Source organism: Bactrocera neohumeralis, chromosome 5, assembly GCF_024586455.1.
Source record: "Bactrocera neohumeralis isolate Rockhampton chromosome 5, APGP_CSIRO_Bneo_wtdbg2-racon-allhic-juicebox.fasta_v2, whole genome shotgun sequence".
In the NCBI taxonomy this organism is placed as follows: domain Eukaryota; kingdom Metazoa; phylum Arthropoda; class Insecta; order Diptera; family Tephritidae; genus Bactrocera; species Bactrocera neohumeralis.
In genome coordinates, this window is record NC_065922.1 from 47154283 (window position 1) to 47170500 (window position 16218).

Consider the following 16218-nt stretch of genomic DNA (forward strand, 5'->3'; position numbering starts at 1 on the left):
TTGTGTACACCGACACTAAAGATGTGAAATCCACACTCAAATGCTGTTGAAAGCCGTCAACAAAACAAATCCAAAACTTTTAGGTAAACAGCAATTGCTAATACTATACGCACACACATACACACACACAGCAAATGAACCCGAAAATCGGGCTTTGCACTCATTTTGTGCCAAGTGAAACCTAACCTAAAAAGAATAGCAGCCAAAAATCAAATCCATACATTCCACATTTTCATGTGACGCCACCGCGCAGCTTCACAAGACGTCACCAAATATCACTTGCTAGGCGTTTTATTAGTTGGAAGCAAAAAAAGGTAATGAACCTTTCATTTTCATTTGTACTGAACCCAGCACATTGCTCTCCCGAAAATTTCGCCGAATTGTACAATGACCTCTGTGCCATTTAAGCTTTATGGCAGCAGCTACAGACGGCGGGAAGAATAGTGTTTGGGAGCGTAAAAAGGCAAGCTCACACACACATGCAGGCGCAAGCTAGACAGGCGGCATTTCGTTTGGACCACGTTCATGCACTATGTGTGTGTGTGTAGACACTCATGGATTTCTTTTTGTTGTAATATAAGGTTTGGAGATAAGGAAAATAAATGGCAATCATATAGTATATACATACATACATATCTGTACTATATGTATGTGTATATACAGTATTGTGGCTAATATTAAGACCACAGACAATTATGCCAGTGTTGTCTTTGGTAAATTATGAAATTAAAGGAGTAATAAATAAATAAGTGAAAAGTCAAAATTGTGATCTTTAACAAAATTGCTGCATTCCAACAAAAAATCGCTTTTATCACCACAGGAAAAAGTCTAAAGATGTGATATCACACGATCTTGGCGGCAAATCGACCGGCTCAAAACGTTTAATTATCTGCTCACTGAAGTATTCTCTCAATAAATCCATTGATCCATTGAAACCAAATGTCGCCGAGATCACGAGCTTCAATTTCAAGCCTCAAATAGTCGGTTATCATGGCGCGATAACGGTCACCATTGACGGTTACGTTCTCACCGACATCATTTGTGAAGAATCATGGATCGATCATTCCACCGGCCCACAAACCACACCAAACCGTTGATTTTTCTAGATAAAATGGCAGCTCTTGAATCTCTTCAGGTTGCTTTTCGTCCCAAATTTGGCTCAAAAACGTCGGATCTTCTCAGAACTTTTCAAGAGCTGATTTTGTACGTAAATTTTCGTAACAAAGTTTAACGATTTGTAAACATTGTTCTGGCGTAAGTCCTTCCATAATAAAATGGCAAACAATACTGAACAAAAATAATATGCCAGCTTGACACGACTCACGCATGATCTGCCAGATAAAGGCTATTGAAAAAATTACCTCTAATTGGATCACCCATTATATCTAAAAAGGTCGTGTGAAAATTTCAAGTCGATCAGTTCAGCCGTTTCGAATAAATTTCGCTCACATATTTAGAAATGCGCTCATATCGCCGAAACCTTTTGCCGGACCAACATTTTTCGGATATTCGATATTTTCAAATTTGCCGAGTTGCCTTTCGTTTAAACGATTTTCAGTGTGTCCCAACCTAACCTAATTCTTCTTGCTTCCAATATTTTACACAGGACTGTACTGTATAAGCATATTACATGCGACTTACAAATGGTATCTTTTTACAATTCTTCAATTATTTGTGTAATATTGATAACAAAAAGTAAAATCCAAATCGTTGGAATGCAAGTAATCTTGATGCCGATATGTTTGTTTATAATTACATACATACTTACAGTACTATATTTACATACATATATACCTTTTGAGCGCGCTTACTCATTCTGTCACTTTGTGGCAAATCTTAAAATGATAAGTTGCCCGTGCTGTTGTTGTTGTTGCTCCAATCAACAAGCTGCAAAAAGGCAAGTCCGACCAGGCGACGGATATCTGTCGGTTGTTTTTTTCTTCACTTCCTCTTATGCATTAATGACACACACGCACATGCATATTTAAATAAATTTGTATGAATGCGCGCTTGCAGCTCCCCGCTGTGTTATTGGTTATTTCCAGCGTAAATATATATATTTTTTTAATGTAATATGTAGAAATAGGCTTGTTATCAACATTTGTGAGTGTTTGCTATGTTTCTTGTGGCTCTGCATTGTTTGACTATTTTTACGCCGGCGCGTTAAATGCAAATTCAGCATGACCATTCACACACACACACACATACACACAAGTTTTTGTTTATTATCATAAGTGTGCGTTACTTTGTAGTCTATTATTTGCATTTAACGAGATGAAATGATTTTTATCCCATTGTCCGCTTATTATTAGAACTGGAATTCCATTGTGCTATTCTAATTGTAATTCCAAGTTGATTACGTGGCAAAGTCTACGCTCAGTCTGCATTACAAGCTTATCGCACGCATGCTCATACAATCTTGTTTTTTCCACTGTTCTTCTCCGCCCTTTGTTGAATATATTTTTAAATATATTTTACGTGAGTGTTTTGAGTAAGTTATTACAATGCGTTAGGTTAGTTCTGGTTGAGATTTTAGTGTGTAGAGGTCACACCTAACTCTTTTTGAAAATATGCTCCGAGTTGATCCGACAAACATTTTCCAAGATAAGACCGTATTTCTAAAAATATCTAAATGTAACTGGCTCCAAAAACTTTGAACGCGTTTTCTCCAAAACTTGTTTTCAGACTCAGTGAGGTAAAGGTTTTTCGAAACGATTGAACTGCTGGGCTTGAAAGTTTCAAACAACTTTCTTAGAAATATGTTACATATGTTTTTATGGGTATGTGTCAATTATGACCAGTCCAGCCTATGTCATCGAAATGGATTAGAATATACTATATTCCCCACAGCATAACCTATAAATATTTATAGAACAACATCTCCGTATTTTCCATATTTTTTGAGCTTATCATTTATATTCAGATTTTTTTGAAAAATAACATTTAAATATGGTATAAAATAATAGTATAGCAATAAAGATATTTTAAGCACAAATTAAAGTTAATTCATATTCAATTGAATTGATAACATAAATATTTCTCTATAATAGGGGACTTCACCAATTTTTATGCTCTTGCAACATGTTCACCCAACTGTTGTATGTATCATGTAAAACTAATCGAGATAGATATAGGGTTATATATTAGATTAGATAGGGTTAATAGGGTTATATATACATACATATATATATAAATAATCAGGATGATGAAACGAGTTGAAATTCGGGTGACTGTCTGTCTGTCCGTCCGTCCGTGCACGCTGTAACTTGAGTAAAAATTGAGATATCTTGATGAAACTTGGTATGCTCGTTCCTTATTAAAAAAAAAAGTATGAGTACGTAGGTGGGCGTAATCGGTTCAGTGCCACGCCCACAAAACGCCATTAATCGAAAACATCTAAAGTACCATAACTAAGCATTAAATTAAGGTATAAAATTCTAATTTGACACAGTGGATCGCAGTACAAGGGTCATCTGCTGGCCCCGATCTCTAATAAGTGAAAGGTATATATCTCTTAAACCACTTAAGCTACAAGAACCTTGCACAAATCTGTAAAAACTACCGACATTGTGAAAATGGATCAAATCGGATGATAACCCTGTACATTCCCCATATAACGGTACTGTAAAAAACTACTAAAAGAACGGTAAATCAATAAATTAATACGCCTGAAACATTAAATTTTACACCCGAAATGGTTTTAATGGAACCGGTGTCAAAATTGGGGGCGTAGCACCTTCCACTTTTAGGTGAATTCACAAATCTCAGGACCCGCTCGACCGAAAACTACCCACATTGTTTTTTTGAAAATATGGATTTATCAAAATTCAGGATTTACTGATAACCCTGTACATTCCCCATACCTAATATAGAGATTTTAGATCTTCCGGTGACTGTAAAAAAATTGAGCGAACTACTAAAACGGTAAAACTCAATAAACAATCAGAGGCCATTTCCTGGCTTTATACCCGAAAGCATTAAATTTTATACCCGAAAATGGTTTTAATGGAACCGGTGTCAATAACGGTTGTTTGGCTTAGCACCTTCCCGGGGATGTCTGTTTCCGTCCGTCTGTCCGTCCGCTCACATATCTCAGGACCCGCTCGACCGATTTCCACAAAATTTGGTGTGTGACCTATAGTTATTGGTTTTTGTATCCGTAAAAGTATATATATATGAAACTTGGGTCAATGAAGTTAAGTTCGAAGATTTATGCCACGCCTACAAAACGCCGTAAACCGAAAACATATAAAGTGCCATAACTATGCACTAAATTAAGATATAAAACTCTAATTAGGCACAATGAATCGCAGTAGCAAGAATCACCTGTGGGCAAAAAATTTTGAAAAGTGGGCGTGGCGCCGCCCTCTTATAAGTTGAATATATCTTAAACCTCCTAATTGAATTTTTCGGATTGATAGTATCAGTTAACCATATACATAATATAATATAAAAGATTTTAAACTTGCGGGTGACTTTATACCGCCCAATTATCTTTGTTCTTAAAATAAAATGTGTTTTTGTGCTTAGAATGAATAAAATCGGGCGAAAACTCCATATAAAAACAGACCTTATGTACCTGTCCTGAAGGTATATCTCTGGCTTTAACCCTTGCAAATTGCTAGAGTATGAAATGTTCGGTTATACCCGAACTTAGCTCTTCCTTACTTGTTTTTAACTAATTTTTTTATATTTTTTATTTGTTTTTGTTTTGTTTTTTTGTTTACACACTTTTGACAGTATCAAGATAACCCGGTCGAGTAGTTCAATTAATTACTTCAATGCTCTGTTCCTGGAAGCGATTCTTTGTCAATTTACAAATGCATTTGTTCTGTAACATTGTGTTGTTGCATTACTCATTTAACTGTCATCCTTTTTGATGTACATATGTAAATCGTTTTGTTGGTTTGTTAACTATTTCTTTATTTATTGAACAAACTGTGTTGATGATTGATTTCAGTTAGCCTTGATGGACCCATCACCTTGGTAAGAAAAGCATACTTACGTTTTACTTGATGATACAATGTACTACAGGGCTTATCGTGCATATTTTGGAATATAATCATAAATAATTAATTTGCATTGTATCTATCAAATTAAATATACTCAATGGAAATCTTTCTAAAGTCGATTTTGTTGATTTATCAAAAGTCCGCATATTTTGTTATGATAATGATACTAACCTCCCCCCTGCGACACTTCTAGATACCTTGTAGCGTTTTCTTTTCACACAAAAATGTTGCATTTATTCTGCCTTATGCTCGGACTGTCGAATTTGCATATTTTCGATTGTGCTTTAATCAGAATGTTAACTTCTAAACAGAAAAAAGTGCATTAGTTCTTACCCTTCTCAAAATGTAAGAATGAGAGTTGCCAAGCAGATGTTTGTTTACCATATTGATAGTGAGATAGAAAAATTGCGGCTTTGCACTGCTATTTATGGTCTACTGTGCCCTCCTATATTACATATATTCACAAAGGTCCTGCATTCTTACCAATTCCGGGAGATGTTGGAAGATGTGATCCCTGTCCACGTAGATGGAATCTAGGGCCTTGAGCCTGCTTCTACAAATTACTGGGCAATATGGAATCAGGTATTCTGGACAAGTGCTTCCTGAGCCTGCAGTGCACTGTATAGAGGGAGGTTGGTTATTTCTTTAAACCTTGCAAGGTTGTGCTCTCCCAGAAGCAGCTTGGCATGGCGCATTCCTGCAGCCAATGCCGTTTTCCCCTACTCTCCTCCGTGCAGAGCAACTCCTTTATAGTGGGAGACCCCACCGCAATGCATGGTCTCATTGGTAAGGATAGTTTTTTATGCGGTCCCGCAATGCTTGTTCTAATGCGTTCCGGTGTTTTCGAGCCGTCAGTGTACTACTGGATAGTGCTGCCCCTCAGTAGTAGGTCGAGCGTGGAATCGTTCCGCTCCGCCTTTGATCCTTACTTTTTTATTAAGTTTTTCTAGTAATTATAATGAATTGGCGAGTTGTGTTAATCTCAACAATGAAAATTTCGAATGTGTTAAGAGTTAGTAGATTATTTGTTTTTAGCATGTAAAAAATGATATTTATACAAAAAGAAATTGAGCATTTATGAATGCAGCGACATTTTCATCGTGAAAAGAAAATACAATAAATTTCTTAAAGTAGTTCGCACATAATCAGTGAGTTGTTTAAATAAAGTTAAATGCCTTTTATCTCCTTGTGTATGGTATGCTAGGTCTTTACAAAATTTTATTCTGTGCTTGCATTTCGCTTAGTCGCGGCTTTTATACTCATTCTTACTTTTTATTATAAATCATTGTTGATTGTTTTGCTCAACGCCTCCTTTTTTGTATAAAAAGTAGTCACATATCCATAAGTAGCCAGATAAATACATACATACATATCTATATGCATTTATATAAATTGGGTGTATGTGCCTTTTCAATGCCGTCCAACAGCTGTTGAACCTGCTGGTTATTGCACTTTGGTTGATGGCGTCAAAAATTTAGCAACAACGAAATGGCATAGAAAACAGTCTAAATCTTCTAAATTTATAAATTGCGACTTGCTTATAAGTACTTATACTTACCGCCTATTTAATATACTTATGTACATACCATATATGTATGTATTTATACTGTATGCATATGCATATTGGCTTTGTCTTCAAAACATATTTGCATGCAAATTTGTATCTTTGTTGCGAAAAATCATATTAGGCAAATGAGTAATATGACCGCCGCACGCCTCCTTCTCTTCTTCACATTGCTTCTTTCATCATCATTACGTTCATATTGGTTTATATGGGTACGCGGGTACGACTATACGGGTACTTATTGTTTGCACAGTCTTTTGTGTGTTTGTATTACCCACATATTTTCTATTATTTATAAAATTTTTTAAAACCGACTTTACGATGCATCTTTTCTTTTGCCAGCGTTTTCTACTATTCCATACGAATGTAAGTACACACACACACACACCTGCATATGCATATGTGTCTCTCGCAATACGCTCGCACTTGCGCTCTTTCTCATAGTCCAATACGCTTTTGGCGCTCTTGGCGCTGTTGGCTTTTGTTCGATTTGCTTGGTTTGGCGCTCGAACAGTAAATTTACTCAATTGACTTGAATTGGGGTTAGGCTCCAGTCGTCCCCAACACTGCGTAGTACGAGTATAAGCGAAATTTCTTTGTTTCATTCAGTCATTCTTCAGTACGTTCGTTATTTTATTTTGGTGCGCTTCGCTAGCAGAACGATTTTGTCGGGAAAATACAAAATTTTGTGTTTCAATAGCAAAATAGATTGAGATTATACGCCGCTGGACGAGATTTGTTTCATTGCTCTTCGCAAGCAATAAAAATTAAATATCTGAAAAATGAAAGTGTTTGACAACAGGTAAATGAACAATTTGCAATCAACTTACTTACATGTGTATTATTTATTATTTATCAACTGAAAATGGTGACTCGACGCTTTTAGTGCAAATTTGTTTAAACCAAAAAATATGCGAAACATGATAAAAAAAATACAATTTGCTATCTTTAATTGTTGCTGTTGTGAAATTATATTATTTTTGCCACACACAAATCGCCTTTGCAATGCTGACCTCTAAACATTTTTTCTTTGTCTCAAGTGTTTGCATTTGGCTTGTGTTTTGTACAGTCGCTTGCCTCTACCAAATGCGTGTTGTGAGCTAATTTTTCTAGAACTAAGCCAAAAAATGTGTAAAGCAACGAATCGACGCAATTTCCAAGAAAAGAAAATGTAAACTGCTGCACTATTTATTGCATTGCCATAAATGCATTTAAAGCAACGTTAGTGTAGTATTAGTCATACAACCCTGCTGCCCATTATGTCTGAGTTCCACCTTTTCTTTTCATATTTGTATTTTGCCTTTATGCCATTTCAACATCAAAGTTTGTGGCAATTGTTCCTTTGTTGCATATCCTGGCAGCTTAAAGATAACCCTTTTGTTCGTTGAGCGCAATAAACCGTATATGCGGTATAAGGACAGGTGCTCGCATGAGACAAAGCAAATTATTTGTACAATTATTAGATTGACATTTCGAACACTAACTACAAAAGTGTTGAAGTTCTTCAAATTTATCCCGTTGACACCATGGGACCGCATATTTTTCACTTGGAACTCTCAGTTGAACCCTTTGTACTCATATCCGCCTAATTGCCTATAACAATTGGGGGGGTGGATATTTTTCTAACGGCGGAGAGTGTCTTCAAATCCGTCAGATATTCAGAGGAAGTTTGTTCAGTTCTTATAAAGCTACTTTTTCTCAAACTTTTAATATAATCTTATATGTACATACATATGTACAAAGATCGCACGTGGACTACTATTTGTAGTCCTTTGTGAGGCCATAGAAAAGAAAAACTCCCGTGTTCAAACTTTTAAATTAGCAAAACGCGCAGACCCAATACAAATTTGCGCAGGCGTTTAATTTCCACTCCTTCCAGTTCGGTAGAATGTCTGAAGGTATGCGCTCCAAAGTGTTTAAGTCTTGAACTCCCGAACGCTGGACAGTCAAGAAGGAAGTGTTGAGTTGCTTCCACCTCATCTTCTGCCATACATCTTCTGCAAATGGCGTCTGGAAGGTTTCCCAACTTTACAGCATGGACACCAATAAGGCAATGACATTTTAAAAGCTCCACAAGAAGGGAGAGGATAGCCTTACTGAGGCCGAAGGGATCTCTAGATCTCCTGCAATCGATCTTGGCTTTGCAATTTCCTGCGATTCCGCTATGGCACCCATATCAGTATGATCGAAAAGACACTCGATGCTATTGATAGCCAGGTTAGACACTCCTCGACCAACCTTGAACGCACTGTAAATGAGTTCAAGGTTAGTATTGCCGCTATGGTCACTGAATAATCAATTCTTTGAAGAATCTATCGCTACCTTAATGGCTGCAGTCTCGGCTTTGAAGACACTGCTATAGTCAAGAAGTCTAAAGCTGGAGTTGATAGAGAGCTCCTGACAGTAAACCCCTGCACCAACCTTCCCCCCAAGCTTTGAAGCTCACTGCCCCTCCTCCAACAGATTCTTCCCACCCACAAGTCCCTCGTCGGTACATAGGCAAAGAAGGAGCCGCCAGAGTGATCCATGATTCAAGTGATCCGGTCTGAAGTCAAAGTGAGTGAGGATATCCGAATGTTCAGATACGTGTTCCTTTAAGAACCCACATTAGTAACTTTTGCAGCCATACACCTTACGGCGATGACTACGGGCACTATGTGCAAGAAGGCTTTAAGTGCAATGGTTGCAGTGGACCTTAGTGCACCACACATGCTGATGAGCGACGCCCAAGTGTGGTCTTTTCTAGAGCCCTCCACCACATAAAGACTCCATTGAACATAATAGGCTTAAGTTTCGGTGAGAGACCCCAATGTCAACCCACCAAAAAAACGACTGTAGGATTATTCAAGACTCTGTGCATTATTATAAATGGAGATTGGTATTTTTGAAATCAGGCGAACTTTAACAAGTAATTTTGAATCTAAAATGGAATGGAATATCCAGAAGAGCTCTAATATACTCTTTTTACTACATACATAGAAATTATAAAAGCTGATTCCGATCCAACTCCGCTCAAATTGCAATTTACTGTGTTACTGAATTAAATTTAATATAGTGGATATGTACGTCATTAAAATGGTTAGCCGCTTGCCAGTTGTTGGTTCGATTCGCCACTCTTTGCTTGTTGGCGAATCGCATACTTTATTTTGAGTCACTGCAATTAACTTAATAATAAAAAAAAAGGTTTAAAAGGTTTTGTTTTATAATAAAACATTGATTTGCGACTTTAATTGCTGTGAATTTATTACCGGTCCTTAAGCTCAAAATGATTTGATATGCTCTCAGGTTAATAGACCTGTTGAGGCAAAATGCTGACATATTAAGAAACTAGTAAGTTATAACCTTAAAAGAATGCAGTTTGGTGTTGATATAATGCGCCTCTGCTTTGTCAAGAATACAAGTAATATTCTTTCAAGGATCAAATAATGCAAAAGGTGTGCTTGGGTCGGTGGCTTCGCAGTAAATTTGCGATTAGCGCACCGTGAAAATTGTAACTTTGCAGCGCAGCTAAATACTGGATACACTCAAAATATAAGTATTATAAAATTTTCCCTTTTCCATTGTTCACATTGGGTTTTTACCACGCATCGCTCACCGCTGGCGACGCTAAAATTAAGCCGCAATTTTTTCCACGAACTAATTTTTAATCCTCGTCCTTTTGGACACACATTCACTGGAAGATGTGCTAAAAGTTTTCCATTTTCACAGCCGATGACACCACTTATGCATCAATATATTTGGTTTAGGTATGCACTTCTATACACTTCTATACACTTTTGATATTGGTAGACGTTGCACTATCGCCGATGCTAGCTAATTTTTTTTAGTCTTTGTATATAGTTGTATTTGCAGGCGCTATTTTCTGATTTATGTGCATTTGATTTTTCATGTCTCGCGTTTTCGACGCTGTCCTTTGTGCCTTTGCACACTAGTCTAATCTGTGTTCAAGGCCAAATTTCAATAGTCCTACTTTTGCCATTGTTTGTTTATTTGCTTATGAAGTACTTTGCGCATTTTCCTCTCAAACCTCGCGCAAAGGGATTTAGTCGTTCGTACATAATATAGGCACACGTGCACTTCGTGCCCCTAATATACTTAGCTGTACCCGAGTCGGCATTGTTGACCTGCAGAGTTACCCGCGTTTAAATGCCGCCATGGTTTACGGTTCACACTAACAAATATGTATGTGTGTGCATAAATTTGTTTCTCTAGCTTGGCTAGTTGATGTTTTTGTGAATATTCTTTCGACTTGGCTATTATCTGTTGCATGCGGATGTATTACATTAGGGTTGTAAAGAGGTTTTGATTGCCGGTCGCATTATGTTAAGTGCATTGTAGCGATTTATTACAAAGATTACCTGATTTACAAGTTAGTTGTCATCATTTAACTTTAAAAATATATATCTTTGGCAATTTTAATTGCAAAATTAAATGCCTGCAGCTAAATGATAATGAACAACATGTTGTTGTTGTAAAATATAACTGTTATTTGATTTTGAGGGTTAAATGTAATTACTTCTATAAAAATTAACAAAAAAATTTAGTATTTTTTAATTGTTAATTAAATTTGCATACATTTTGTTAAATAATCATTAATAAACACGCATAACAAACGCATTTTTGGGGTTTTCAGGTTGTATGGCTATATTTATACATATTTTAAGAAAGCGCAGTAAAATTAAATATTTTCGAGTTACAACCGATTTCCGTTGGCTCTAAAAAATGTCGTCCACTGCAGCAGTGATTCCACCCTTCCCCTGGTCAACAAAAAGCCTAAACAAACAAATTTTACCAGAAGGAAAATATTGTCTGTACAATGATTTATATTCCAAAAAATTTGACAAACTGACGGCGTGTAAAATTATTGAATTTTAACCAAAATTTGATCCTTTTAGTCTGTCAAAAATCGATTTTGGATCACATAAAAAATTTTCATTTTATGGTGAACTATATGCAGAACATGCTTTTAAAAATAAACTAATTGAACTGAGCGGCGACATTTTAGAATGATGTATAATTTAAATTTTGTTTTAGAATTTTATTTTTAAAGGCATAAACTATTGAAATATGAAACTAATTTATTTTTTAATCCTATCGTGACTAGGTACATAGTATATCCTTTAAAAATTAAAAAAAAAGCTTCACATTGAAACCGTTACCGTCACGCTACGCTTCCCCTAATATTGATGTTATCGATCTTCATAATCAGGAAGCCATTTTACATAAAATAAACCATTAATTTTGCTTATTTCTCTTCATTTACTCAATTTTTTACTTTTGCTAAAAAATTAACTATGGAACACCCTAATAGTTTGCTGTAAATATGTATTCACAAATATGCATATACATACATACATATATACATATATGTACGTCCACTCTTCGATAATCCAGGCACACTATAGTAGTTCCAAAACCAATATACAAATTACCCTTACTAAATAATGATCACTTGCTTTCTTAAAATTTGGTTGATATTTATTTTGTACCCGCATTCACACGTATGTATGTATACTTACACAAATTCTATATTTTAATTCTTCAAAGCATTTACATACATGCATATGTCTAGTATAAGATACTCAGCACCCACCCACTCAATTTGTTTGCCTCCGGTCTATTTTAGAATAAAATTGTTTGATGGCAGAAGTACAAATTATATTTGCCACTTTACACACATATTTGTATGTATTATATACACAGTGAATGTGTGTGTACCTAAGTATATTTCACGCTCGATCAGCGCTTATAATATTTGATTTACAGTTTTTCTCTCTATTTTGCTTTCATTATTATTTGTGTGTTTTCTCACAATCCACATAACAAACGAGTTTACCTTCATTAAGAGATTTGTTGGCTTCACTTAAGTTATAAGTGTGCATAAGTATATGACATATAGGCATACTTATGTATACAGGGTTTTATAATAAGAGTGATGTGATTTCTTAAAAAAAAAATAATTGTTAAGGAAATTCAATTTTTTTTCATGTGTGAAGAACAATCAATACAATTAAGTTCTGAATATAACATCATTCCACGACTTCTTTTACAGAAACGAATTCGATGAATCCAATTTTCGAGTGCTTTTTCCATTAAATCTTAAACTTGAAGAGAGTTTAGTTTATTGCTAAGGATCAATGACTTCAAATAATCCCACAAGAAGTAGTCTAATGGTGTTAAATCACAACTTCTTGAAGACCATTCAATGTCGCAATTTCTTTAAATAATTGAATTTTCAAACTTTTTCCGCAAGAGTTCGGTTATTGGACGTGCTGTGTGGCACGTAGCCACGTCTTGTTGGAACCAGATGTTGTCGAGATCAACTTCTAATTGTGGCCATTAAAAGTTGGTATCATCAATCTATGTACATACATATACCGCTCTCCATTGGCGGTAACGGTGTCGCCAGCTTCATTTCGAAAGAAGTATGAACCGATGATTCCTCCAGACCAAAAACCATGATAATGACATAGATATAAAAAATGGCCGAAAAAACAACTTAGAAATCATATTATCCCTATTGGAAAACCCGTTATACATATGTATGTAAATACAGTATGTATTCGGTGTATATGGCTAAAAGAAACAGTACAAATATTGAAGAATCATAAGTAAGGTTCCTACGGCAGTCGGTTCTATGTTAATAATTTATGGATTTTGTTCTATGCTACTACAACAAAGGCAATAATCAACAAATCAAAATCATTCGTAGTAATGTTTGATAAAATGTTTATTATCATTAGTTTTTTGTTTGTGTTAAAATCGTTACAATAACGATGGTTATTTGTACAATCCGAAATGTTATTTTGTTAGATAAGTGTAGTATCCTAAAATAGTACCCTCAATAATTATAAATAAAATTAAAAGATTTATTTATAATGTAATTTTGTTTTTTTGTTTTTTTGAAAAAAATAAGAATACATTGAAGTAAGCAAAGAGAAAAATGTTCAAAACATATGTTTTATTCTAGAGTAGTTTTATCCTTTTATTAGCATTTCTTTTATGATTTTCCGGTTGACAATACTTTTTTAAGCACCCTCAGTAATCTGCCATCATATGACTATCTCAAAAACATTGATGTTCTTCCATCTCTTTTAGATTGTGTGTAAACTATCTCTTTGTTCTTCATTGGAATTTCCAAAATTATCTGAAAATTTATCCAGATGATTACCGTTATAGTCTAACTATATATATATTTGAGTATCAATTTGCTCCTAGCGTCTGATAGTTTGCCAGCATATTTAGTTTAATACTCGTCATACTTTAGTATTCATGGTTATCTAGGAAATGTTCGACTATCAACACAAAATTTGTCCACCATTCACTATCCAGAACAATAATGACTTTGACACAATCTGTATTTTTAATTTCATTGCTTTATGCAAATTTCCTACTAACAGCTTTTCTCTAATAAGTTGGGAAAATTTCACAAATACCGCTAAAACAATATACTTCCACATCCAAAATTTTGACAAATAGTTTGTCTTTCCTGACTTGATCACTTTTTCAATCACTGAGCTCATTTTCAGAAAATAGAAATGGTGTAAGCGTTTCACCCTCTTATTCGCAACCATTGGTATACTGCATCGATTTTTGGGTATTTGGTGACATCATTATTTCTGAGGACCTGCGAAATTTTCATTGAGTAAAACCGTACATTTTATAGACTTTAATTCTAGATCTCCCCACGTTTGATTTGTAGTAAAACAATTGAACTTCCCGCATTATTTTATCAATACATCTATGAGATATGCAATTATCTTAATTTAGACACTTGAAAGCAGCAAAATTTGCTAAGATACCCATACCATACTGATTCGCAACCAACGAATTGCTTTGAACTTCTCGAAGACCATACATCGTAACTAATCGAGTTATGACGGTTTATATTGAAAATAGTTGCCTAATTTGAGAACAAAACGTGCATTCGAAATCCACGAAATGTCAATTATATATTAAACTGTAATTACTGTTACCAGCGTTTGCGCCAAAAACCCAGTATTAGACATTAGCCTTAACCAGAACCTTAAAGTAACAATCGATAGATGTCCGAAGTATTTAGTTTCTGCAATAAAATTCGCTGGACACCTACTGTCTTAAATAGGTGAAATTTGTGAAATGAGTCCAAGAAAATTAACTGAGCATCTAACCTTAACTTCTATTTCAAACCAATTCGAGATACAAAGACTCTTTGAAAATACCATTTTAATTTGTAATAACGAATTTATACTGTAATTGTACATACATACATAAATGTACTTATTTATATGTATGTTTACATACATCCATATGCATATGTTTACATTTATAGTATATATGTATATGAAAAGCTTTTAATGTAAGCCAACCATGTAAAAATTTCCACTGGGGAAAGTACAAATATGCGTAGTTATAGTATATGGAAAGAGAGTTGAGATAAATATGCTGGCATATACATACATACATACGCACATTTATACATAGCTCTGAAAACTGAAACTCGAATGAGAAACCGCGAACGACCTTGACGATGACGGCAACAACGACAGCGACCATCGCATCGTATCGATAGTCACTGCAACTATGAAATTACTACGGCAATAAATAACAGCATGCATACAGACATACACATATACATACATGCATATGTACTCGTATAAAATAATGTGTTTAAAGTACGAGCTTATCAAGCATAATTACTTCATACACATATGTATAACTCGTTTAAACTCTCGTGAGTACATTACTCGTTGACCAACGTTTATTTGTTTTACATTTAATTATACTTTGAACAGGGTATATTAGACCACTATTACGGTTTTACATGACATTTGACATCCGAAAGAAAACGTCAACGAGCCTAAATATTATATATTTATATTGAACATCTTGTCGAGGGGGATAAAATTTGCCCGTCTTAACTATTCCCTAAGGTTTTGAGATATCGAAGGGAAGGGTATTCCAGCTTCGGTGCAACTGTGTGTGTTTTTCTTGCTATTTTGTTATTTGAAATTATTGATAACACAATATTTTATTTAAAAAGCCATCTCATTCAAACTTTTTTCTATAATTACCATTACCTATGTATATAATTATATAACTATTTATTAATGTTGTAACAATTCTTTAGAATATTTTATGGTAAACCGTTTAAGTCGAAAAAAATATAAATATTCTTCAAGTTCAACAAAAATAATTGGTTAAAATGTAGTCCAAAGACTCGTCTTTCGAAAATAATCGCGTATTCCCAATACCGATACAGAACTGTATGTACGAGTGTGGTCATGTACTATGTAGTATAGCATGTGTATATGTATTTGTGTACATTTTCCGCTTTGAAAGATTATCTACTTCATTACTTGCATACAAACTGCTTTGTGGTGAAAAGTAGGCGCCACACAATAAACTTTGCTTTGCGTAAATAAATAATTTCATTAAATGTTTGCCTTCTATGACTGATTAATTCATAATTATCACTTACTTTTGTATGTATCTACATATATACAAATTTACTTCTGCAAAGCCTATTTGCAGTTAATTCAAGGAAACTCACATGCATATAATTTACAAGCATTCAATGAAGGGTTCCTCAATTATGAAGTCTATCCCTGACTGTAACTTCGGACAGTACTAAAAACTACGTGTGAATATTCAGTTAGAGGG

General features: G+C 34.9%; 1 protein-coding gene across 4 annotated transcripts in view; it reads left to right on the top strand.

The window, feature by feature from the left end:
* The window catches only part of LOC126759030 (uncharacterized), a 59866-nt gene that overhangs the window by 11196 nt on the left and 32452 nt on the right, over nucleotides 1–16218 (top strand). Inside the window, exon 1 of one of the 4 annotated variants that reach the window (XM_050473571.1) lies at nucleotides 7129–7378. The exons of the other annotated variants lie outside the window; for them this stretch is intronic. The gene's annotated coding sequence lies outside the window, so the exon portion shown is untranslated. Of the gene's footprint in view, nucleotides 1–7128; nucleotides 7379–16218 lie in introns of those variants that run through there. 4 annotated transcript variants of the gene reach the window in all.